General features: G+C 42.8%; 1 protein-coding gene and 1 long non-coding RNA gene across 5 annotated transcripts in view; one reads left to right on the top strand and one right to left on the bottom strand.

Moving 5' to 3' along the window:
• Positions 1–27,024, top strand: part of GSE1 (Gse1 coiled-coil protein) — a 771,132-nt gene that overhangs the window by 553,762 nt on the left and 190,346 nt on the right. The gene's annotated exons all lie outside the window — the stretch shown is intronic.
• Positions 7,497–27,024, bottom strand: part of LOC141554427 (uncharacterized) — a 35,066-nt gene continuing 15,538 nt past the window's right edge. The window contains exon 4 of the long non-coding RNA XR_012485870.1: positions 7,497–9,060. This is a non-coding gene — a long non-coding RNA (uncharacterized LOC141554427). The remainder of the gene's footprint in view (positions 9,061–27,024) is intronic.

Here is a 27,024-nt window from a genome sequence, read left to right as displayed (position 1 = left end):
GATGGAGGGAGGAGGGAGCTGGCAGGAATTATGACAAAGAAAAAATCGCCAGCCTAGGTAAGGGGATAGAAAAGCATGAGAGCATTTCTGGAGAACATCCGCTAAATGAGCATTTATTAACGCCTCCATTCCAGGTCTCCTTCCTCTGGATCCAGGAATCTTCTTAAACTGGGACTCCTGTGATTGAACCCAATATTCTGGCTCTCACCTGACCAGGTTATGGTACAGGAGGAGGATCAGCTCCTTCTCCTTCACCCCGGACTTCTTCCTCCTCACAATGCAGCTTCTGAGGGCTGCCCTGTCACCCTGCTGACTCATTGAGCTTGCAGGCCACTAAGACCCCCAGACCATTTTTCTGAGGAACCCACTGTAGTCATATACCGGTACCGGCACCACATGGTCCATGTCCAGGACTATCTCTCCTTCTGCAAAAACTAGGATATTATAAAGGGAGGGAGGGAGGAGAAAGGGCCAGGGAGGCACCCGCCAGCCTACTCTTCTTCCCTCTCCCCCCCAACAATTCATCCCTCACACCATTTGGTCCTTCTTGTCATTTTCTCTCCTGAGTATTCTTTCTTTCTTTTTTTTTTTTTTTTTTCTTCCCTGGGAAGGTTTTTATCTTCCTAGCAAAGAATCTTCCAGTCGGGCATTTCATTTCTGGTCTTGGGAGAGAGTGACATTTACATATTAATATTTTCTAAGGGAACCGAGTGCATTGCGGTACAAGTGTCTGCATTGTGGCCGCACATAATGTAAGTGAGATAAAGTGCTGGCCTCCGCTATGAATAACTGCAAATGGAAACCCATGTGGCCGTAAAAGCCTTCACATTTGCCCTGTCAGCATGTGGTACATCGGCTAAACAACAGCTCACGCTTCCTTCCCCCCCCCTTCCTCCTCCCAAGGTTTATCTCCTCTTCCAGAGGACGTGCTCTTTGTGAGCTGGCTGTCGCTTTCTGCTGTTCGCTTGTCCCTGTCTGTTGGCCTCCCCCATTCAGGCCCCGGGAATGATGCTCGGGGCCCCAAATGCCCTGACAGACGCTATTAGTGTGGAGCAGAAGGCTTCTCCTGGATGCTAGCTAGATTTATCTTCCCCTTGCAGAGGCGGCTGGTTATCAGGCTGCCCACCTGCTCCGCTCACCTCACCCCTGGCCACTGGCTTCTGCTGATCCTTCCGATTTGGCACAGGGAGTCCTGAGTGCCCGGCACTCATCTGGAGGAACTTGGGTGGAATCTCAGCTGGCTTAGTCACTACCTGTGTGACCGGAAACCCTCTCTTCCTCCTCCGGGTTTTAGCGTCTCCTGCTTTGTAAAAAGAGGTTCCAGAGGGGGAAACTGAGGCAATTAGGTCCCATGAGCCAACTCTAGAAACCGAATGGTAGCCCCAAAGAAGAGATCTCAGAAGGGTGAGGTAGACCCTGGCCAGCCTTCCCAGTCTTCCCATTGCTTCTTTCATTGAGCCAAGCTCCAGCCCCACTATAAGGATCTTTACGAGAGGCTTAGGGCTCTCCCCCAGCGGCCAACATTCTGGTAATGAGAATCTCTGCACTTAATTAGACTGGTCCTTGGCTGACAGGCCTACAGTCCACTGCCCGGCGTGTTTTCAAAGCTGTTCTGTCTTGGAAGGACCCTGTGGTACAACTGTATGAACTTGGAGTAGGTTGATTTGACAGGTCGTGAAGCTTTCTGTCCCTGGAGGTGCTCATCTCTTAAGGGTACTGGAGAGGAGACAGCTGGGAAGCACAGTGAACAGAATGCTGGGCTGGGAATTGGGGAAAACTGTCCGAATCTTACCTCTGTGTTTATAAACAGTGTCATGGAGTTACTTTAACCTCAGTTTCCTTATCTGTAACAAGAGGGGATTAACCTCAATGGCTTCTAAGACCCCTTTCAGTCCCAAATCTATAACCCTCCAAGATTGCAGTAGACTAGGGCAGTTAGGTGGGCCTGGAGTCAGGAGGGCCTGATTCCAAATTCAGTGTTCTTCCCACTCCCCCACACTTCTTTCAGTTCATATTCCTTCCTGGCAGCTTCTTTCCCCAGACCATATAGGTTCTAGTGAAATCAGCCACATCCAGGGAATGAGCAGTAGGGAGGTCTCAGGGGCTCCCTGTCCTAGACTGGTTGATTAAATATGGATCTGGGCAGCTAGGTGGCAACAGTGGACAGAGACCGGCCTTGAATTCAGGAGGGCCCGAGTTCAAATCTGGTCTCAGACACTTAACACTTCCTAGCTGTGTGACCCTGGGCAAGTCACTTAACCCCAGCTTCAGGGGGGGGGAAAGTCTATTCATTAAATATGGATCTTAGAGGGTACAGTTGGGTATATGGGAGAGGAGAGTCTTACTTTTCCCTATCTTGACTTCTTGGGAACTGGCCCAGGACAGGAAGCTCCCTGGGAGCCCCCATATGGAATACTCACCCCCTCCTTGGAGGCAGCTGTCTCTGATTTCCTTATCCAGGACACACAGTTGGGCAGGGGCCCCTGGAAGGAGGAAGGTGAGATTCCCCCCTCTCAGCCCCTGGCTCCCTCAGCACTGGCCATGATTCTGTGACTACTGGGATCCCCTCACACCCTGCCAAACTTATTCTCTAAGTCGTTGCTCTTTGGGGGTTTTGTTAAACCCAAGGGAGAAAGACGTCCTTACCCTCCAGAAAAAAATCTTTCCTCCATCCGGGACGCCTCCTTCTCGCCTTCTCCCTGTCCCTCCCCTTTTCAGCTGGTTTCCAGGCCAGTAATGGGTGCACACCCTCTCAGAACCTCTCACTTCTTGCCAAGAAACATGGACTTGCAGAGATGCTCCCTCAAGGGAGAATGCTCGGGGAGAAGGGCAGGGGCCTAACTGGGTGAGCAGAGCACAGGCTTTGCTGCAACTTGGCAAAGAGACTGGTCAGACAGGTCTAGGGTTGCCTCCAGCAGGGAGGCCCTGGGTTGGCCTGTTCTAGGAAGGGAGGCTCCTTGGAGACGGGTCTGGAGAGCACTGTTAGCATCCGTCAGTAGGCGGGGCAGGGCCTTGCAGGACTTTCTCCACTGCAGTGGCCAGCCCAGTCCCTCCAGTGTGAAGCCCTTCTTCCAAAGGGACTTCAGAGCTCCTCCCTCCTCAGGACAGAAAGCTCAGCCTGAGACTACCTGACATCCCATCTGGGGCAGGTCAGGAAAAACAGCAAGCTCTAAAAGCAAGGCGGAGATTCCCGGGAAGGACCAAGCTGAGCAAGGAGGGATGAGAGAAGCAGGGCCTTAGGCCAACTCTTCCGTGCAGATGAGGAAACTGGGGCCTTGGAGATGAAGCCGCTTATACAAACCAAGCCTCCAAGATAGTGAGTGGCCGGGCAGGAACCGGGGCCCTGTGACTAAATTCAGCTGTCCCAAGTTCAGTGTTCTTTTGTCGCTACCGAGATCATAGGATTTAGGATTTCAAGATAGGAAAGGGGCAATCCAGGAATTCTTAACACAGGGCCATGAATAGGATAAATTGGGGGGATGGCCATTGGCAGGGCAGGTCAGTGGGCAGAATAAAGGATTCTAGTGTCTGGAAGACTTGGAGTTTGAATTCTGCCAAATATACTTTTTGGCTCTGTAATTTTGAGCAAATCACTTCACTTCTTTCAGCCTCAGTTTTCTTATCTGCAAAGTGGGGTTAATGATGCCAAACTGTGGGCAAATCACTTCATTTCTTTCAGCCTCAGTTTTCTCATCTGTAAAATGGGGTTAATAATGCTAACAATAATATCGAATGAGATAGTCTGTAAAATGCTGTGAAAACTTTCAAGTGTCATGTAAATGTTAGTTATTATTGTTGCTGTTGTTTCTATAATTCTTTGAAGTTAAAAACCATAGCTTTATAATCCATCTCATCTAACCTCCTGGAAGACTCTGTGACCACCCCCCCCCACAAAAAATCACATAATAACACTTAAGAGATTCTAACCCTGGTCTTTCAGGACTTTGTTCCTTCTAGATCTCCTAAATTCACACTAAAGTAAAAGTGTCTAATAGTGGATCTTCACCACAGAACAGGTTTTGCTTGTAAAGTGGGTAAGAATAAGAAGATGAGAAGAAAACCCAAAGGAGGGAAAAATATAAAAGGAATGTTGTGGATCTGCTTCTACAACTCTGTGAATTAAATAACTCAAGCACTAACAGGCCCATTTTAGAGATGAAAAAACTGATTCTCAGAAGAGTTAATAGGCTTACTCAAGGCCACAGTTCTTCAGGAATAGTGGCCATCTTGTGATTGGGCCTGCTCATGCCCAGTCAGTCTGTCATTTTTTCCTCCCATACCCCTGATTGGCAGCTGTTGCTTACTCCAAAGCCAGCTCTCTCAAAGTGACAGAGGCCCAAAGGGCAGCAATTCCCCTTCCTGGGATCTCCATCTCCTTACTTCTGGAGCATCAGCCTGGCTTTATATTGCCTCAGTTTCCTCTGTCTATGAATGTACTATTATTCTGCTCCAAGGGCCCAGAAGGATTTTATGATCCTGGCGTGCTGAATTCTTTAGTAGCACAAAGCAGTCGGATAATTACTTGTGTCACCTGGGAACTGGGCATTGCTAACAAGCCTGAGTGACACCACTGGTGAGCAGATTCAGGAACGGAAGCCATGGGAAGTGCTCAGTTCTCCCCTTTGGAAGAAATCTGTCTGGAAGCTAGCATTTTAACAAGCCCCCTTGCAAGGAGATTCCTAAGAATTAGGAGAGTTTCCCTAGAGAAAGCCTTTATTAACACTTGCTTCTCTGGTCTCCTGCTTGGAAGGCCTCTGCCTACTTCCCTAGACCTTCCATTTAATTTTGAGGATCAGCATCCCAGAGACCAGGAGGGAAGTCTCCTCTCCTGCCCCAATGCAGGCTCCGGGATCCAATGATCTATGATTTAAACACTATGGAAGAACGCAGGGAGTGGTGCTTGGAGCACCGCTCATGGAGGCAGGGGACCTGGGCTCGAATTCAACTCCCTGACCACGAGTAAGGCACTTCAGCCAACTTTGGACCTTACTTTTACCCTCCATTCAGTGGGGATAATCACGCTTGCCCAAGCAGCATCGCAGAATGGAATGGAAGTGCTTTGTCAATGAGTCTTCAAGCTTCCATTGCAATAGGGATTATTAAGGTATGTCCAAGAGGATCAACATTTGAGCAGAGGTTCTTAACCTTGGTTGTATCCTAGGTGGGGGAAGTCATCTCAGATCCATATTGGCTACAAGATCCTGGACAATTCCCGGAACTCTCAGGGCTTCCAGAAAATCTCTAAAAACTGTAAATTGCTACCCTACAGTGGTAGGAGGAAACTTTTTCTCTGGTAGTTCTTTAGTTCAATGAAATTATAACCCTACTAAGTAGCTCTGTTACTTAATTTAGCCCTAACTATAGGGTTTTCAGGATTTAGCTCTGACCCCAGGGCTTTGTCTACTGAGCCAGCTAGCTTCCAGAAGGCACCTGAGAGGCCATCTAATACAATATAAAATGGGGAAACTTTTAGTCAAAGAAAGTGATTGCCCAAAATCACACAGGTTATAAATTATGGTACCAGGACTCATACCCCATGCCAGACACTATATTGCAATTCCCCTTGTCTCTTATGTGCCTGACACATAGTAAGTGCTTAATAAATGCAACTGGCCTGGGGAGAGATGATCTCATAAAGTTCTCTGCTTTCCCCACATAGTAATCCATAGATTATTTGTTGGTTGAAGCAGTTAGATTGGGTAACTTCCTAATATTCCTCCCAGTTGTAGAAGGTCACTTGAGACTGATTAACAAGCTAAAGTGGGAGTAAGAGAAGGAAAAGGAGGAACAGCATGTTCCCTCCCCCCAGTGGATTCCCACCTCCCTCCGCCTCCCGCTCCCTGTCCTCCAAGCTTTGAGGTGATGCAATTCCAAGGAGAGGAAATAGTGCAAGAAACGCAGGTTGTTGCCATGTTCAGAGGGACCCACCTCTGGCTCAGCAAAGATCCAAGAACGAACATCTGGTTCTCGACATTCCCTGAAGTCTTGCGTCTAGGGACCCTTATGGAGTAACTGGAGAATTCTGATTCCTTTCTCTTTCTGCTCTGGCAGCCTGTGCTGGGGGACTGTTTGGCCTAGCTGGGAGATGCTTATCTCCCCACAACTGCTGTAGGTAGTTCAGAGGGTAAAATACCAGCAGAGTTAACTGCCAGGCAAAGATGCTGTCAGCCTTGAGGGCTGGCAAGGGGAAGCAGCCAGAGAGCTCCCTAGTCCCTCGGATGGCTCACAACTCCAGGTGAAGGGGCTCTGGACACAGACACTGCCTCATGGGGAGAGCATTGTGTTTCTCTCTGCCTCTCACCCCATTCCCTTTATTTCCTGCAGACATTTTTTTGTGGCCTTCCACTTAGGCTCCCAGCCAGCATTCTCCACCTGTTCAGCCTTAGGTATCATTTGAGTTGAATGGGCAGCTCTAGGCTAAGTGCTTCCCTTCATTCTAATACCTTGGGAGAACCCTTTTCCAAGAATACTGGATTTCTCTGGGATGCTTTAATAAATGGCCACCTAGGGTCAGCTAGTTAGTGCAGTAGCTAGAGCACTAGCCCTGAAGTCAGGAAGACCTGAGTTCAAATCTGGCCTGTGTGATCCTGGGCAAGTTACTTAAACCCCAATTGCCTCAGGGGAAAAAAAAGGAAGAAAATAAATATTTTTAATAAAAAAAATATTACTTGCTCTGAGAATTGCTATAATATTTGGTTAACAGAGTAGAGAAATTTGCTTCCTACTTAGCATGCCCAAAAGCTAACAGAGGGGAAAGGCTTTTATGCCCATTTCACAGAAACCGAGATACAGGTAGCAATCTAATTTTTGTTCCAGATCATAGAGTGTGTCAGAGGATTTAGGACATCCAACCCCCTCATTATCCAGAAGAGCAGATGAGGACCAGGGAGGGGAACTCAGGATTTGAATGTAGATCTTTGGATTGTAAGCCCAGCCTTTCCACCAGGACATACCTCCTGTCCCTTTTTCCAGACCTCCTGGACAGACTAGGTTTGGGGTTCCTTACCTCCCGAGGGTGTGGGAAGCCCTAACTGGGATTTCAAGCTAATGAGTAAGGCTGCCTTCTTCCTTTTCCACCTCCCCCTTCCCTGCTCTGTGGAAGCCTTTCCTTCCTGAACAAACAAGCAGCTCTCTTGGGTGTTCCAAGGCTCATCAGCCACATTCCCTGCAACCCGCCAGGCCAGTTGCATCACCAGGAGGCCCCACTGGCCTGTGGATATTTCACAAGAGTTTGCTATCTCAACCTGAATCTGGAGGCTTTTCCGCTGAGACCCAGCCCCAACTCACTTCTTTGGGCCCAGCCCCAGGGACCAAGGCTCATTCATCCAGGCTGTTTTCTGGGTCAAACTCCTTTCTCAACCTGGAAACTAAATACCAACCCCTGCTGGCTCCTGGAAGAGGGAGCAAGGGCCTTGGACTTCCCCGTGGCCACCTGCCCTACCTGTGGGCCTCAAAGCACAATAGAATAACTATTGGCCTGGGAGGCCAGGGTCTAATCCCCTCTCTGCCCATTTTAGTAGCTGTGTGACCTCTGGGCAAGACATTTCACTCCTGCTTCTTCATCCGTAAAATAGGATGAGGAATGCCAGAGAAGGTGCTTTGTCAACATTAAAGCACAATGTAGGTGGGACCTGCTATTACTACCTGAGTGAAATATGAGCAGGCCTTCTCCATCCCCAAGTATCTCCTCTCCCAGCCTGAAATTCCCATCTGTGAAATCTCTCAAGCGTAGGGATTCTTTACCTTTTTTGTGAATTTTTTTATATTTCAAATTTTGGGGGCTTTTTGCTTGTTTTTATTGTTCTTAGCCTTTTTGTGTGTCATCTAAAGAAATCTAAAGTTCCTTATGTTTGTCTGCGTTTTTTTAATAGAAATTTATAATTGATGTTTATACATATTTGATTTAAAAATATTTTAACGTGTATAACATATTTTGCATTTCTTGCCATCTAGCAGAGGGAGTGGGGGAAAGAGGGAAAAATCTGAAACACAAAGCTATATGAGGGTCAATGTTGAAAAATTATCCGTGTGTATGTTTTGAAAATAAAAAGCTTTATAGAAATTATAATTGAAGGACATGATAAATTTCAGTTAGAGACAAGTAAAAATAAAGGTATAAAAATTTTCCCATCCAAGTACAGGATGTTAAGAACCGTTGCCCAAAAGGGTGAAAGAATAAAGGCTGAGCTTTAACTCATCCACTGTTTGAGGGGGTGATGATGAATTCCAGCTTTTTAATTTTATGAGATCGAAAGCAAGGGAATGACTTGAGCCATATCACAGTCTCAGTGCTGTTGGATGAATAACATTTCGTTCCTAAACCTTCCATGTTGTCACCACTTTGCCCTCTTAGACTGGAACCAGAGGAAAAACTGAATAATCAAATGACCCATAGATGCAGCTGGTAGGAAAGATGTTTTGGTTTCTTCTGTGCTGCCATTATCATCTTGTATAATTAGTGGGAAAATAGCCCTGGGATTCAGAGAAGGAGGCTCCCTTCCCAGCTCTGGTACTGTTAGCTATGTGACCAGGCAAGTCCGAGCTTCCTCGATTTCCACTTCTGTAAGATGGTATCTATACCCTGCCAGTGATGAAGGATAGATAATGGATGTAAAGTGCTTTAGGGAGATAAGGGATTATTACTTTTAAACAAGTGAAATCTTGTTTTCCAAAAACAGTGAGTCAATCAGCAGACTGTTCCAGCTATGTCCTAGATAATCTTCATGAACTTTGAAGATTAGGGAAGCACCAAAGGCATGGTCTCTGCTCTTGAGGAGTTCATATTCCAGTCAGAAAGACAAGTCAAGCATATAGAATAACAGGGAGCAGTTATAGTTCAATACCCAATTATATTTGTTTTTCAGTTGTGTCCGACTCTTCTTGACGCCATTACTGGAGTGACAAGTGAAGTAACTTGTCCTGAGTCACACAGCAAGTAAATGTCTGAGGCTGGATTTGAACTCAGGAAGATGAGTCTTTGTGACTTGGGCCTGGCACCATGTGGTTGCTCCCAGTAAATTATATGGTACAGCCAGCAGCTCTCCTTGTGGCAACAATGAACTAGAAACAAAGCAGGTGCCCATCAGTTGGAAAATGACTGTTATTGTGCAATAAGGAATGACAGAAAGAATTTGGAGAATCATAAGAAGAATTATGGGAATATTGATGCAGAGAGAAAATAAGCAGAATTTGAATTTAAAGTTTATTTTAAATTAATTTAAAATCTTTAAGTTTTTAAATTTTAATTTTAAAATTTTTAAGTTTTAAAAATTTAAATTCAAAATTAAAAAAAATTAAATAACAATTAAAAATAAGCAGAACCAGGAGAACTCTAGGGATAATAGCTAAAATTAAACCAAATTTCATGTGACTCAAAAGTTCAGGATCTCAAAGCCTATCCCTCAGATGCTTGCCTCCCTCTATAGAGATTTAAGAAAATGATCACTAAAATTTTGATTTCTGAGGAACCTATGAAAGAGCTTCTGGGAAGACTGAGGAGACTTTATCTTCTTAGGTCTGCTCTGGTTTAAGAGCATCTGAATCTCTTTCCTGATGAAGTCATGCTCAAAGAACATCTATAACATAGCGTGCCTTCCTTCCTCCTCTCAGCAGAGAGATGAGGAACTCATGGGACAAAATGTTCTATACATTGACAGATACAGTCAGTCTCAGGTGTTTTTGCTTAATTATTTTTCTACGTAATAAGGGAGGGTTCAGTTTCCAGGGAGAAGGACAGGTACTTCCAGAAATGATCCTGTTATAAAAACAAGAGGCAACAATGACATTTCAAAACAAAAATTAAAAAAACACACACAGTCTGAACTCTAAGAGCTGAGGAATTCAGAGGAAATAAAGGTCAGCAAGCAATGACATAGTCAAGAAATGGGACATGGACAGCACAGTCCAAAGGTGCTTGAAGGGTGAGTAGAACATACATGGATAGGCAGAGGGAAAGTAGGTGGACATTCCAAATATGTGTACCAGGCGGGAGGGAGGAATAAGAGGGAGCCCATCTGGGACAGTTAGTTGGCGCAGTGGATAGAGCACCAGCCCTGAAGTCAGGAGGATCTGAGTTCAAATCTAATTCTCAGATGTAACACTTCCTAGCTGTGTGACCCTGGGAAAGTCACTTAACCCCAATTGCCTCAGGGAAAAAAAAAAGAGGGAGTCTATCAACACAATAAATAGAGTGTGTTATCAGGACAGGGAAAAAACAGAAACCCATCCTCTGTGTGAACTGGGACAAATCATATCCTTCTCTGCCTCCAGTTTCTTCCTGTGTTCTCATCTGTAAAATTAGAGAGACCAGGAAAGGGAGTTAGATCATATGGTCACTGACATTTAGTGTCATGATTATAGGAGATGTTTAATAAGTTTATTAAAGGGGTAGCCACTCCTCCTATGCCTTGGACCCTTAGTAGCTAGGTGATCCTGGATAAGTCACTTAATTGTCTTCGAAGCCAAACCCTCCCTCCCAAGAAAGTCCTTGTTGAATCTCGTTGAATACAAATCTAGCTTTGACATCTCTGTGTTCTAAGATTCCCTCTAGCTCTGACATTCTATATCCTGAGGCCTCCTCCAGCTTTCCCATTCCATGTGCTAAGGTCTCCTTTTTAATTCTTGGATATTCCGGAGGACACTAGTTTAGTACTCTGCCCCCTCTGCCTATAAAGTTCTACGAATACATGCACTCAAGCTGGGGCCCTCTCCTGCCAAAAAGCATAAGGGGAGGGGGTCTCATTCAGAGAAGGGCAGGTGGGGGGGAATGGAAGGCTGTGGTAACTGATGAGTGGGCACCCTAGGAAGTAATGAGGAAACCGGCAGCCTCTGCTGTTTCATCAGGAAGCAGTTCTGGCCTAGTGATAAATAAAGTTAATACACAGGACCAAAGCTGATAATTAGCTTTTAACCTGTACTCTCAGTTAACTCCAAAAGACTGCCATTTGTTCCAGCGAGTTAGTGGTGGATAAAGCCCCAAACATGGCCAATTTTGTTCTGGATGAATTAAGACTCGCAAATATAAAATGAGTTCATTTATTTAATTAAGTAGCAGCAATATGGATGTTAAATTAAGTTCACAGCAGATGAGCCAAAACAGGGTTATAAAAATAATGTCTTCCTTGGAAGGTTTGAGGAAACATCTTGGACCTCCCTGCTACCCCTTCCCAGCTTGACCGGTGTCCGGGGGTCCTTGCCGCCAGCTGGGAGACACTAGGGGGAGGGGGCCTCTGAGGCTTGACCCTCTCTCCTATCACCCTCCCTCCTTGGGAGTCTGGGTGGTCGTTTCTCAAACGTGTTGGATTATTAAAGGCAATGGAGGCAGCCCAGGAGCATTCTCTGTGGACACACGGGGCCCATAGCCACCCAGAGAGCTCCTATGGGCACGCATGCGTGCGGCTGCCTCCCTCGTCCCCCCAGCTGAGGATGGGGGCAGCCAGGAAAGCAGTTCATAGCACTGCTTAACCAAGTGGCAACATGATTTATGGGGAATGGGGCTGCCACTGCAAAGGGAGGGAGTCTAAAAAGTCCGCTGCAGAGGGAGAGAAAGCTGCAGAGAGCCTGCCGGAAGCATCCTGCAGGTGGAGTGGGCCTGGGATGAAGCTGGGGAGGGCAGCCCAGTGGACTAAAGGTCCCAAGACCTGAGCTCTTGGTCCATCGCTGTCCGAGTTCAAAGGGCCTTGAACTCGGGTCAGAGGACCTTGGTCTGAATCCTCACTTTGATTCTTACTTCTTACGTGACCCTGGGCAAAGTGCCCAGCTCCATGCTTGACTTCAGTGTTTTGATCTGTTAAATGATCATTCCTATCCAGCTAATGCAGGGGTTCTTGACCTTGTCAGTGTTCTAGATCCCTGAGGCAGCTGGCTGAAGAGGCCTTCTCAGAATCCTGTTTTTTAAAAGCATAAAATATGATAATATAATGACAAAAACCCAATTATATCAAAACATAATTAACAAAATATTTTTGAAAAAGAAAACCATTTCTCATATCCTCAGGGAAGAACATTAGGAGTCTGGATGGTCTTCTTGACCACCAGCCTAGAATCTGAGGTACTTGCCCAAAGGTCACAGAGCTGGGGAAGCAGCCTGGGCCCTGAAATCTCCTGGTTTCCACACGGCCTGTTCTTGACACACACACAAAGACAAATTTGTCCCTGGCAGGGCCAGAGAGACGCTGTCTGCCAAGTGGCAGTGATTTTGTTCGTACCCAGGGTACTGGGGAGAGAGGCCCTTTGTACCGAGACTGTGGAAATGTTCCGGGCACTTGAACTCCGAGTGGAGTCTTCACCCCAGAAGCATCTGCAGGAAACAGGCCCCACTCATAATTACAGGGTGCACAAAAATGTGATTGAACCTATATGAACACGGGGACTCACTTGGCTGGAAGGGAATGCTCTCACCGTTCCCTCCCTCTGACTAATAGCATTGGCCGGAGAAGCCATCGGTCAGCCAGTGATGGTTTTCAGTTGGTTGCTAGGCCATGGCTGCAGAGCAGATGCTCAGCCAGGCAGGGACAAGTGGTTTCAGCAGAGTTTCAAGCATCCTTCCTGTCCCCTCTTCTCTTGTATTGATTCAGCACATGGAGAAGGTCCCGAGGATCGTTCTGAAAAAGCCCAATGTCTGGTGTTTCCCTTGGACAGCATGGAATCCTTAGCAGCTCCTTGCAAATAGCTGACTGGCAATAGGGAAGGTAGAATTTCCAGCTGGAGCCTTGGTGCTGGTGGGTTTTTTTAAGACATTTCCCCAAGTAGGTCAGACTCAGAAAGAGTTCCCCATCTTGCCTCCAAATTCTGTCCAGGAGGAAAACTTTGGAGGAGACGGATCAATTTGCCTAGCTAAGATTTCCTTCAGTTCATGTCCTTCTGCCTTCCTAGAGGAACTAGCTAGAGAGCAATTCCATCTGGAATGGAAAGGCAATGATTAAAACTCTCACCACTTGGTAGTAGAATTGGGGTTGGCTATTCAGGAAATAGATTTAAAGTTAGAGGATCTGACTTCTTGCTCAGCTATTAGTTGACTATGTTACTGACTGTGTAACCCTTGGAGATCTCAGGTTCCTCATCTATTAAAGGAGAAGATTTCAGAAAGTGATTTCTCCTAACACCCATCCAGTTATGACGTTCTATGTTCTAATATCCTTCCCTCCCCATTCTGCTCCCGTTAATTCTATGACCCATTTGTGAACATTTGAGCCATGGAGTTTTCTTAGTTTAAAGGGGGGATTTTTCAGAGAAACTTTTCCTAATGAGCAGGACCTACAGTGAACAGAGCAGGAGGAGAAACCAGTGCTTTTGTTTCCCAGCTGTTTTGAACTGTGCTACCTTGCCGGTCGAGGAGGGGATGATAGTGTCACAAATCCCATCGAAAAGAGCCCTTCTGAAAACACTTAGATATCACATGTGAAGTGATTTTATCTCCTGCTCCAGAACAGGGATCTAGGAGATACCTCCTACTCCCAGAGCATGGTGGGAAATTCTGGACGAAAGACCCTTCCCCTCCATCCTCATTTTCCTTCCCGTTGTCTGCCTGTGATCAGGGGCTGGAGATAGTTGATGAGCTCGGTCAGACTGATATCGATCAGACGCTATAAATAGGTATTAACAGGTTGCCTAGAAGCCAAGCCAGATGCCCTGGGTAAGATTATAGAGGAATTATATTCAAAGAAAAGGAGAGAATGCAATGAGAGAAAAGAGAGGGCTTCTCATCCCAGCAATGCAGTCTTATCAGGTCTGAACTTTACTCTCCATCTTGGGCTATAGCGTACTTTGGGGATGTCGGAAAGAAATAATAACCTTATGATTTGTAGCTTTCCGGCCTTTGGAGCCAATCAGAACGAGGGGGGATGTCTAGCATGATTACCATTTTTTGTCTGAGATATTCCCTGAAGAAATCAAACCCTTGTAAAAAATCCCTCCTGAGCCGGAGCCTTTGGTCGCAGGCTGACCTGCCCGCCTCGGATTATCGCCGCTCATCTCAGGCGGAGACAGGAACATTCATTAAAATTTGAAACACAAATGGAAAATTGCTACCTGAAGCCTCACCAAACAGCCAGCCAGTTGATCAGAGTCCTCATTAATGGATAGTATATGGAAGAAACAATTACGGTATCCAAAGTGATTCCATTTTGAGATAATCGGGTCTAATAAGAAGAAGATAAAATAAAAATCCTTCCATGCAGTGAGGATGCTTGCATGTGGTACAAACGAAGGGCTTTTTTGGGGAGTCTCAGTATGTTTTTTTTGTTTTATTTTGTTTTGTTTTTCCGGCTGCTTTAGAAGAACTGCTTTCATCCTCCTGTCCCAGAGACCCTTGTTGGAATACCCAACATCCTTTCTTCATCAGGGAGTCGGGAGAATCTTTCCTAAGTTCCTCTTGGACCCGCTGAGACTTCTGCCCCCTTGAAGCAGTCAACAATGAAGCTTTTCTGGGTCCCTGTGCTAGATACCTTGTGTGTTATAGAAGGGGTTGAAGGCAGCAAGCCTGCCCTCAAGGAGAATATAGCTGAGTTCCAGATATCCTGCTTCAACCTAGAATTTAAACTCTGGCTCCCATATATAGTGGTTGTGGGATTTGAAGTCAGTCACTTTTCCAATCAAGTCCTCAAGTTCTCCATCTGTAAAATGGGCATAATCAAATCCCCCTGTGCCCCTTACCTCACAGAGTCATTGTAAAGATCAATGAGATAATGTCTGTAAACCTTTTACAAACCAAAAAAAGTGCTATGGAAATGTCAGCTATATTCTTTTAGCTCACATTTACTTAGCTCATTTTGTGGTTTGCAAAACCCTTTTCTGACAACCTGTAAAATTGGTTTTTTATCACAGATGAAGAAACGGCATACCAGAGAGTGGGCATGACTCAATAATAACTGACATTTTGAGAGTACAGTAAGATTTGCAAAATACTTTACATATATAAGGACTGGGAAGGGAAGGAAATGGAAAAAGAAAAAAAAAAAAAAGGAAGAGAACAAGCATTTATTAAGCACCTATTATGTTCTAAGGCTTTACAAATATCTCATTTTTTCCTCCCAAGAACCTTGTGACTTAGATGCTATTATTATCCTCGCTTTTTTACAAGTGAGGAAACAGAGGCTGAGAGTGGTTAAAGGACTCAAGGTCACACCAGATTTAGTCATCTAAGGCTGACTTTAAACTTAGGTCTTCCCAATTCAGGCCCAGCACTCTATCTACTGTGTCTGGGTCATTTGCTATTCATAATATAGCCCTATATAATATATAATATTTTAAATTTAATTTTATATTATATATAATATTATAAAATAATTTAATTAATTAATATTATAATAATATATAATATTATTATTTCCATTTTACAGATAGGGAAACTGAGGCAGAGAGGTTAGTTGCCCATGATTTCATAGCTAGTAAATTTCAGAGATAGCAATTGAGCCACATCTTCCCAACTTTTAAGTCAGCATATGTATTAACTATGATTCTCTTCCTCTTGATAAGCTTTGCCCTTAATCACACTGCTAAATGCTATCTGAACCAAACTTGGAACTCTCAAGGCCAAGGTTTTGTGCATTTTACAACTTGGTAGTTCTTGTTACCAGTCCCACCCACCCCCAACTTGATTATAAACTCCTTGCCTTGTTCATTAGAAGTGGCTTAATATTTATTGAATTGAATTGCAGACCCAAAGAATCTTCTGTAGTATACAGTGTGCCTTGGACACGGTAAATACTTGTTATAGGAAGGCCATTACATTCTAATTCAATGTATTATTGTCTATAGACTTCTCCCCTCCCCCCTTCCCTGTGCAGATTGAGAAGGAAATCCCAAAGTACTTCTTGTTTTCCTCTTATACTCAGGAGTCACTTAATTTTAGGATTGGGAAATTTCTCAGAAGCCTTCTAGCTCAGCCTGACCTGAAAGCTGAATCTGTTTTATAGCCTTCCTGACAAGTGGTCACTCAGCCCTTCTTAAATGCCTTTAGTGATGGGGAGTTCACCAGTTACTGAGCTTGGGGCAGCTCTAGGCACTGGGTAATTCCTCCTTGGGAAACTGCCTCCTGGTAAATCGCCCAGTGGGGCCAAGAAGGAACAAACCTCCTCCTTGGATGCTCCAGATAGAGAGAAAGTCGCTTGCCATATACACACCTCCTCACCCTATGAAATAGGATGTTTCTGAAGAGCTTAGTGGAAATTGAATTTACACTTTCCTTTCCAGATGAATGGCTTCCTTTGGTAGTCATACTAAATGAAGCTCAGGGCACTGAGCTGGAGTCAGGAAGTCCTGAATTCAAATGCAGCCTCAGACATCAGCTACCTGTGCAACACTGAGCAGTTCCCTTAACCTTTGTCTGCCCACCTGTAAAAAGGGGATTATATATATATATATATATATATATATATATATATATATATATATATATATATATATATATATATATATATATATATATATATATATAATTTATATATAAAATTTAAAAGGGGGGGGAGGATTATAATAGTACTGGAAGCTCCAATGAGCTTTAAGTGCTACATCCTTGTCACTTAACTTTTATCTCTCCCTCTGTAAAAAGGAGGTTATAATAGCACCTATTTCCCTAGATTGTTATGAGGCTCTAGTGAGATAATATTTTACAAGTGCTTTGCAAACCTCTAAGTACTACATCACTGATTCTTCTGGGTTTTCAAGGGAGAATAAGTAACCCTGAGCAAGCTATTTTCCCTCTCTGAGAGTCAGTTTCTTCATCTTTCAAATGAAGGCATTGGGGATTATGTGATCTTTAAGCTTTCATCCAGGTCTGATATTCTATTTTCTAAGATTCCTTCCAGGGCTCACATTCTACAGTCTAAGATCCCCTTCAACTCCCACATTCTGCATTCTCTTATATTATTATTTCTGTTCTTATCTGCACTTTTACCCTTCTAAGCAGACTGTGTTCCCCGAAGCCCCACAAAGAAAGGGGCTAAGCTTTATTGTTTCTCTGTATCACTCCAGGGCACTGGATCAAGTGCCTATATATCCATTCATTCATTTGTAATTTATCTTCCAAGTCACCCAGGGCCATCTCCAGTCGTCCTGATCTATATCTGGCCATTGGACCCAGATGGTTCTGGGGGACAAAGTGAGGCAGGTGACTTTGCACAGTCCTCCCTCCCTTAAATCCGCTTCACTTGGGGCAGCTAGGTGGTGCAGTGGATAGAGCAACAGCTTTGAATTCAGGAGGATCCGAGTTCAAATCTGATCTCAGACACTTAACACTTCCTAGCTGTGCTTCCCTCACGCCTAATGATCTTCCTTGAGAATAAAGAGTTTGAAAAATAAATAAACAATCTCCCAAATGCACTTTGTTGACGCAGATGGACAGAAAGCTCAGACGCAGTCCCTGTCCTCATGGAACTTACAATCTAAAGAATTTGCACTGAGCTAGGACTCACTTATTATTAAATAATAACAATGACATCAAACCACTGGATTTGACTAAATTCCACAAACATTCATTGCTTGTCTACTTTGCATACAATAGGACCTATATTGGCTCTTCAGTAGAAAGACAAATTAAACACCGACCTGTTCTCAAGGAGCTGATGTTCTAATGAGGAGACAGAGAAATAACTATAATGCAGAGTAAGAAATAAGAACGAAGGAGATCATAGAATTTAGAGCTGGGAGCAAATTCAGCAACTGGGTGCCACAGAGCATGAGCCTAGAATTATGTCTTCCATTCCAGCCTCGGACACTTGCTAGCTAAGTGATCCTGGGCAGGTCATTTCACCCTGTTTGCCTCAGTTTCCCCATCTGTAATATGAGCTAGAGAAGAAGATGGCAAATCATTCCAGTATCTTTGCCAAGAAAACCCGAGTGGGGTCACAGATTGAAAAATGGCGAAACAACAAACTGGGGCTCTGGGAGAAGAGCTCTGTCCAAGGTCACTCAGACAATAAGAAATAAAGTCTTCTAATTCATGAGTTAGTGCGTTCCCCAGCCTGCCTCCTCTGAGGCCCCATAGATTCTATAAGAAAGCTCACTTTTCACCCAGGGAGACATCTATGTGGAGATTTTTGAGAGGGGGCTACGGTTAGTTAGGTGAAGAGGAAGAGAGATGAGTTAATTAGTAGCTCTCACTGTGTACTCATAGCCACTGTGGGAGACACGAGGAATATTGAATACACTGCGCTGGCCATTCCACCAAAGTACTGACCAGCCTATGGGGACTTGATCTGAGGCCCCCAACTTCTTTTTATGTCTAGTTTACTGGAAGAATCACAAATACTCATTTACCACAGGAATCAAAGCCAGCCTGATTTTATTACTAATGTTCTAAGCTTTAGGAGCAGACTCAGGTCCCAAAGGAAACAATCAGTTCATTTCAATCAGCATTTATTAAACTCCAAGTATACACCAGACACCGCGCTAAGTACTAGGGATACAGTTAAAAAGGCAATTGCTGATAAGGAGCTCACAGTCTAATGGGAAGGACAATCTAGGTACAAACAATACATACAACTAGGTATAAATCAGATATAACTAGAATAAATTGGACCTGCTATCAGATGGAAGGCACTAAGATTAAGGAGGGCCTGGGGAGCTAATGAAGCTTCTTGGGCAGGGGTAGTGTGGTCCAATGGATGCATTAGGAATGTCATTTTGGCAGTTACATGAGAGATGGGTTAGAGAAGGAAGAAACGGGAAGCAAGAACTACTAAAAGACAATTGCTGCAGTTCAGGTGAGGGGTGATATGAAGATGGAATGGGTAGGGGTACCAATGGCTGTTCCATTTCTTGGCAGAGCCTGTGAGGGAATATGAGAGCCTGTTATTGTCCTCTTTTTTGCCTGGAAGTTAGCATTGCTTACACCTCGAATGGGAGAAGGGAGCAGTTTTTAATAGGCAGCTTATGATTGTGACTTAGCGGAAGATGCTTCCGTGAAGACTAGCAGTCGGTTCTGGAAAACCTTAGAACCAGAAAACAGAACAAAAAGAAAACAGGTGGCAGCTGGCAGTAGGGAAAATAAGGAAATTCATTTAAAAGGGTAAGGAAATGGGGGGGAAATGTTGGATTTGGAAGAAAATAATCAGATATACAAGTTTACAGCAGAGTTTGTATTAGACCTCATAAACCTATGCCCTTGACTAGAAGTATAAATAGTGAATGCCTGAGGCATTTGAACTCAGGACCCACTCTACCCACTGAGCCATCTACCTGCCTCTTGGACCTCAGTCAAACCTGCCCAGACTGGACCCTCAGGCAGGGATCAGAAAAGGATCCTGAATTGACAATGACCCCAGCTTGAGCAACTGGAGATAGCAGTTTGCCAACCGAATGAGGATGTAAAATAGAATTCTTTTCTGTATCCGTGCTGGTCTAACTGCAAGTCATTCTGGCAAAATAATGTTTTTCAATAATCGAATTATTCAATTCTCAATCATTAAAATGCTCATTTTAATTAGAGATTAATAAAAATAAAGATGTAATATTTTCCTTTTTTCAAGTTCACCAACTCCCTGAAATCTATCATCCCATGGACCCCAAGTTAGGAAGGCCAGGTTCAACTTCCTCATTGTAGTAAGCTCTAAGATCACAGGTTTCTATCTAGAAGAGCTCTTCTAGAGATTCTAGTTCCTATTTTACATATGAGGAAACTGAGACCTAGAGAGTTAGAAATGGCTTGCTTAAAGTCATACAGATAACAAATAATAGGTAGGGAATATGAAATCCAAATCTAGTGCTTTACCCAAAATAACTTCCCTTTCCTCCTAACTTTGACACTAATAGTAAATCACCTGAAAATGTGAGTTTCCTTTTTTCTTTTCTTTTCTTTTCTTTTTTTTTTTTTTTAGATAACACTATCAGGTCTTGAGGTCTGTAATATGTGTTTGGATGCTTCATAGGGCTTAGTATAGAGAAGGTATTAGGCATAGGCTATTTTAGACTTTGGAATAGGAAAAAACCTTAGAGAAAATTCTGATCTGGTACCCAAGGTGTTAATAAAGATAAATGATTCCATCACACAGGCTGGTGAGCGAACCCACATCCTCAAAGTCTTTGGGTGACATTCTAGGGTTCCAGAAGTGTGAATTCTAAGGCAAAGACCCTTTCCTTGAAGAGAACCCAAGCTCCTGAGAAAAACCACTTTTTGGTTTTTACATTCTCAAGGTCAACAGGAAACCAATGTGCTGAGGAACGAGGAACTAATTTGTTGTTCCATAATCTGGTGGTCTTCTGAAGACACCAAAATTTCCAGGAAGTTCCCAGCATCCCACAGATCAGGAAGAATTGACAGAATAAGCCAGACCCCTCACACTGCCCCCATTTCCTGAAGGGGAAGTATTACTGGGTAAAGGTCATAGTCCTTATCTAATAGAGAAGAAAGGGAAAAAAAAAATCCCTAGCCACTACCCCCTGCTGGGTGTGACTGGAGCTGATAAGAGAAGGTCCTTTCCCTTGTGGTCTTGGTGACCTTGGGGGAAAAAGAGAAGTTGTTGAAGTCTTGGGTTAAATGTCACTAATATGAGCTACATTTAATTAAAATTTGGGATTAAGCTTCACAATGGAGAATCTAAACAGAAGGAAAAAATTACTTTCATTTTTTATTTCTGGTAGAGCAAAAAAGAGAGATAGTCACAATGAAAGGTATCTGCTTAAAAAAAAGTTAGATTTCTATAGTGCTTTGAGGTTTATAACAACCTAGTGAGAATGATATTGTAACTATTATTATCCCTATTATACAGAAAGGGAAACTGAGGCCTGGGGGAAAGAAGTCACTTGCTCAAATTCACATGGTGAATTAAGTAATTTAGCCAATACTAAAACCCAGGTTTCCTAAATCCTAAGACAGTGTTATTTCCATTATAATATTCTGTCACCAAATTCCCCCACCCACCCCTCACACTCTCCCCATCCTCATCCTGCCACCAACATAGGACCTCCCTAGGCAGAGATGCTGTGCATTTGGACAAACAGAGCAAAACAAGTCCTATAGTTGTTTCACACCCAAAACTGCTCCTGACTTTGGTGAGAATTAGGAATTTCTAAGGGCTTTAAGTAAAAAGTATAGAATTAAATCCCAAAATAAAAGAAATGGAAAATACTTACTAAAGCATTTTAATGACAGCCTGAGAGGTATATATGTGTGTATGTGTATAAGAATGTACTTATAGATATATTCCTACATGCTTATCTTAGATCTAGGGATATGGATATATCTATCAATTTATCTATCTATAATATATACATATAATACGTCCATTATATATTACATATAATGTGTACATCATCTATATTTTATATGCTGGGTCCATTATATACATTATGTAATATGTGCATTATAGATAAGATTTATTATATATTATATATGTATAAACGTATACTTATCTAAGGTAAGTATAGAGAAAAATAAGTATATTTGTCTTATCTAATCTCTCATATCTATACTTTTATATTTCTAATATTGTATATGTATAAATATATCCTTATCTAAGATTAGTATATAGAAATATAGTTGTTTGTCTTATCTAATCTCTCTCATTGATACTTTTCTAATATTTCTAATATTATATATGTATAAACATTTCCTTATCTAAGATAAGCATATAGAAATATACTTTTTGTCTTCTTTAATCTCTCTAATCTAGACTTTAATAATATTTCTAATATTACATATATATATAGATATAACTATGCATATATTCTTACACAGTTATCTAAATTTCTATCAAGGAATATATTTATTATTGTTGTTCAGTAATTTTTCAATTGAACCTGAACCTGTTTCTTCCTGACTCTGCGGTTTTCTTGACAAAGATATTGGAGTGGTTGGCCATTTCCTTCTCCAGTTCATTTTACAGGTGAGGAAACTAAGGCAAAAAAGATTAAGTGATTTGCCCATAGGAAGTGAATGTCTAAGGATGGATTTGAATTCAGATCTTCCTGACTTCAGGTCTGGTGCCCCATATAGTTAGATACAGCAATACCTACTAAGGAATTTTGACCAGCTTAGAGACACTGAATTGTTTGTGGGACGTTCCAACTATCCTATTAATAACCATAGCTAATATTTAATTTAAGGTTTGTAAAGTACTTTAGATACATCATCTTATTTGATTCTCACAACAACCCCTTGAGGTAGGTGCTATTTTTATTCCCATTTGATAGATGCCCAGTCCTATAGCTGCTAAGGGTCTGGGATGGGACTCAAACACCAGTCTTCCTGACTTCCTCTTTATCTCCACTGCCACTATCTCCCTAGTACAGTATTACAAAGATGGCACCAAATAATAATATAGTATTGTGTATAATAAGTCCTAAAGTGCCATATGATGCTGGTTCTTATTATCTGGCATTTTACAGTTAAGGTTGAATTTTTAGAGTTTTAGATGACTCCTACTTCCCAATAGAACAAGGTAAAAGGGAGTGTAAGTCTCGAACCAGCCCCGTTGCTTTGGGAAAAACATTTCTGCTCATCAGGCCTCAGTTTCCTTCCCAGTTCATTTAGCTGAGCTAAGAGTCCCTTCTAGGCCTTTCAGACACTGTAAGGTTCAATGCAATTTAGCAAAAATGTTGATTAAACATCTTTGCCAGATGCTATACTAAGGCACCGTAGACAGACAAGACAAAATGAAATTTCTTGCCCTTTAGAAGCTTACATTCTACTGGGAGAAAAATACCCTGTGAGTGGATAAGTACGGAAAAAATGTAGGGCCTGATATATTCCCTGGCTTATTTCTGCTGGCCTGGCAATAATACCTCCATTAGGAAATAGGGAAAAGGAAGCGATAAAAGGAACAAAAATTCCGACCAGTTCATTTTGCCAGGTGCTGGTTCCACTGGTCATGTGTTTGATCAGGAAGGCAGATTAAACCAGCAATGAAAATTGGGGCTCGAGGTTATCTGCGAGTTACTGTTAGCCCTGTTCTTCCTGTCCCCATGACAACAGATAACCAAGAATGAGCTGTTGAGAAGAGGAATCTCTCTTTTCACCAGTGCATCCATAAGTGGACAAGGTCAGCCCGAGCTGGTGCTCCGGGCCCTAGGGAAGTCAGGGATTCTTGGCTCTCGGACCAATTGTCCAGATTCAGCCCCATCCAGCAGACCAGCAGTCAGGTTATCCTGGTCTGCTCTGACCCTGGCAGCTGACAGACAAGAGGAGGCTGGGGAATTCCTCTTATCAGCCAGCATATTCCATAGCCAGTTTTGCTTTCATGCACGAATTGACCCTTTAATTTCCAGTACCCCCTTATGCCCATTCTCCCAGTCTAGCTGCTTTGTGGGCCCTTAATGCTACCCCATCATAAAAACAACAGCTCACATTTCTGTAGTATTTTAAGGTTTATAGACACTTGGGGGGGGGTGAAGTGGGGTACAAATATTATTGCTCCCATTTCACAGATGAGAAACCTGAGGAATTACAGGAATTAAAGTGACATTTACATAGTCATGCAGCTAATTGGTTTCTTGAATTCAGGTACTCTCCTTCTAGATCCATTTATCTTTCTGTTACACCATACTTTTCATTTATTTATTCAAAATTTTGAAAGCGTTTACTACCCACAGGATACAGGTAGTACTCTAAAGCTGAGGAAACATTACTGTTAGGTAGTGACACAGCTAAGAGTACCAATAACTGAATGAGAGAGAGAGATCAATGCAAAGGAAAGGTCTCTTCCAGGTGTGGAGGACAGTATTAGAAAAAGCAAAGGCTTGAGAATAGGATGTCGGAAGGAAGGAATAAGGATTCATTATAGTTAGATAGCCAGACACTATGCTAGTGCTTTACAATTATTTATTTCATTTGATCCTCACAACAACCTTGGAAAGTAAGTGCTGTTATTGTCCCCATTTTACACATGAGGAAACTGAGGCAAACAGAAATTAGCCCAGTTTTACAGAAAAATAAAGGAGAGTTATTAAGTAGGCGCTGTGGATAGGGTACCATACCATAGGTGCTCAGAGGTTTAAGCCATAGTCTCTACTCTCAAAGGCCCCAGAGTCTGAATGTTAAAGGAGTTAAGCAAACAGTAGGGTAAAGAACCCTGATTTGAAAGTCAAGAAAACTGAGTTTCAAAATCTATCTTTGCCCTTCAGTCCATTCATTTAGATCTGCCCAACTGAACAACACAGCTCCTTCCTTCCTTCCTTCCTTCCTTCCTTCCTTCCTTCCTTCCTTCCTTCCTTCCTTCCTTCCTTCCTTCCTTCCTTCCTTCCTTCCTTCCTTCCTTCCTTCCTTCTTTCTTTCCTTCCTTCCTTCCTTCCTTCCTTCCTTCCTTCCTTCCTTCCTTCCTTCCTTCCTTCCTTCCTTCCTTCCTTCCTTCCTTCCTTCCTTCCTTCCTTCCTTCCTTCCTCTTTTCTTCTTTTTTGCATCCTTCTCTCTGTCCTCGTAGGGTATCATACTCCTAGATGCTCTGCCCAAAGAATGTAAATTTTGATGTCTGAAATCTCACTAAATATCTTAGAGTTTATGGGCTAGATTTCTTTCTTAAGGAAATTGCTCTGGTTCTCATTGAGTAGCCAAAAGGAAGTCCCAGGCCCAGCTCCACTTGGCCATTGTTTGGACCCTTATTGGCTCAGCGTGAATGAATAGCAATCATCGCCTCTGTTTTGGCCAGAAATCCTAAGGATCTTCTTCTCCTAGATTGTTTTTGTTGTTGTTCTTTGGATTAGGTAAAAGAGGCCATTTTCTGCCTCTTTTCTTACCTAGCCTTAATCGCTGATTGGGTTATTCATTGGCTCAATCAAACTGAGACTTAAAAAAAACTAATGTCTCCTAGTTCACCCAGGACCATTTCCAGTCATCCTGATCTATACCTGGCCATTGGACCTAGATAGATCTAGAGGAGAAAGTGACTTTGCACACCTTCCCTCACTAAAATCCAATTCACTTGCATGTTATGGACATCTTCCTGATGTTGAGGTCCTCCTTAAGAGCAAAGGTCAAACAATAGCAATCATCCATTCATTAGTCAATCAACATTTATTAAGCACCTACTATGTAATATGTCAGTCACTGACAAAAAAAGAAACCCTTTCTGCTTTCAAGGAGGTAATGGGATTGGTAGGGAGACAATTTGTATACAGATAAGCTTACACACAATTTATATAGTTTCAAAGGGGAGGGGACTAATGCTTTAAGATTAGGAAAGGCCATCTGTAATAGGCAGAATTTGAACTGAGCCTCAAGTGGAACTAGGGATTCTAAAGGTAAGGAAGGAGTATGCTCAAGAATGGGAGCCATTGGGAAGACACAAAGGTGGCAGTTTGGGTGAAATGTTGAATTTTCTGAGGGAATAATGGGAAATCAACCTAGAAAGACAGATTGGAGCCAGATAAGGAAAGGTTGTAAATGTCAGACAGGAGTTTAGATGTTATACCAAACAGGGGGGTGTGTGTGTTTTAGGAATATCAGTTTGACAGTTACATATTTATAGATGGATTAGAAAAAAAGAACGGCACCATTTGGAGACACTAAGAAAAATTGGGAGGCTATCTAGAATCCAGATGAGAGGTGATACGGGGAAGAGAACAAACATTTTTAAAAGTACTAGACTGTGTTAAAACTGTGTGTCTTACATATGTGACAAAAGCCAGAACTTCTATGATGGCCACGTGAATAGTGATGGAATAGATTTTAAAAGCACTTTGAGCCTATATGACAAGGGATATGTGGGATGAGGAAGAGCAAAGAGTCACACTCAGGGCTGCAAACTCAAGCACAAAAGTCCTCTTGACAGAAATAGAGATCTTAGAAAGAAGAGTAGGGATAGGAGAAAATATAATTAATTCCCTTTTGGATATGTTGAGTTCAAGATAGATACTTGGAACATCTACTAGGAGATGTCCATTTGACAGTTAATGATGCAGAATTGGAGAGTAGGAGAGAAAATGGAACTAAATTTGGAAGCCTTCTGGATAGGATTGATCATTTAACTCATTGAAACTGAAGAGATCACCAAGAGAGAGGTAGAGAGAACCCAGGGGGACCCTCATGTTTCAGGATTGGGATGTAGACCATTATTCATCCAGAGTCTGGAATGAAAGATGTATCAAAAGCAGGAAGTGTTTAATTGTGGTAGATGGTACAAAGAAGTCAAGAAGTAGGAGAACCAAGGCTACTGAATGTAACAACTGAACCATTAGTGGTAACTTTAAAAAAAGTTTCAGTTGACAAAATTGATAAGTTTGAATGATGAAGTTGGAAGCAAGATTAAAATGGAATGGAATTTTGTAGAAGTTTGGCTAGGATTCTAAGAAAGATACCATAAATATGTATACATAGATTGGATTTAACATATTTAACATGTATTGGACTACCTGCCATTTTGGGGAGAGGATAGGGGAAGGAGGGGATAATTTAGAACAGAAGACTTTGCAAGGATCAGTGTTGAAAAATTATCCATGCATATGTTTTGTAAATAATTAAAAGAGAGAGAGAGATACAGAATGATAACTAGAGATTGATGAGGTTCTGAGTTACTAGGTGGAGTTACCTTAGACCTCCACAGGGGTGGGACTGCAAAGCTGAGCTGATTCCCATCAGTGCCCTTCCCTGCTCGCCTCAGGGAATAATCTTAGTACTTCAGGCTTTCTCTGCCAACCCCACCTAGTTACCCAGGACTTTATCAGGGATGGTAGGAATGGGTGAAGGTTTCATGGATTGTAGTAGACCTGGTCATGTTAGTAAGGTTAAAGAAAAGGAGGCAACAAATGAGAAGTGATTAAAATTTAGAGAAAAGTGAATGAAGAAGTGTGAAAAGGACTGGCCTTGTTGATTGAAATAAGGTTATTAAAAATGAGGTCAATCCCAGTTGCATTGCCTAATCCACCTACAGGGCTGTAGTAAGGAAAACATTTGAAAACTTTTAACTGTTATGGAAGTTTGAGCTTTTATTTGCAGACACAAAGAAAGTCTACACTGCATTGGGTGCTAAACGAGGGTGTAGTGTGAAAGTGGCCAGGCTGTTGGAGGCTTTCAGCATCTTGGAGCTGGAGAAATGGGTCATGGGGACAACTTTTGGCTATCTCCCAGGTACCAGAAGGGACTGGTTCTAAACCAGA

The sequence above is a fragment of the Sminthopsis crassicaudata genome, chromosome 2, assembly GCF_048593235.1.
Source record: "Sminthopsis crassicaudata isolate SCR6 chromosome 2, ASM4859323v1, whole genome shotgun sequence".
Lineage (NCBI taxonomy): Eukaryota > Metazoa > Chordata > Mammalia > Dasyuromorphia > Dasyuridae > Sminthopsis > Sminthopsis crassicaudata.
This window is presented reverse-complemented; position numbering and strand designations above follow the sequence as displayed.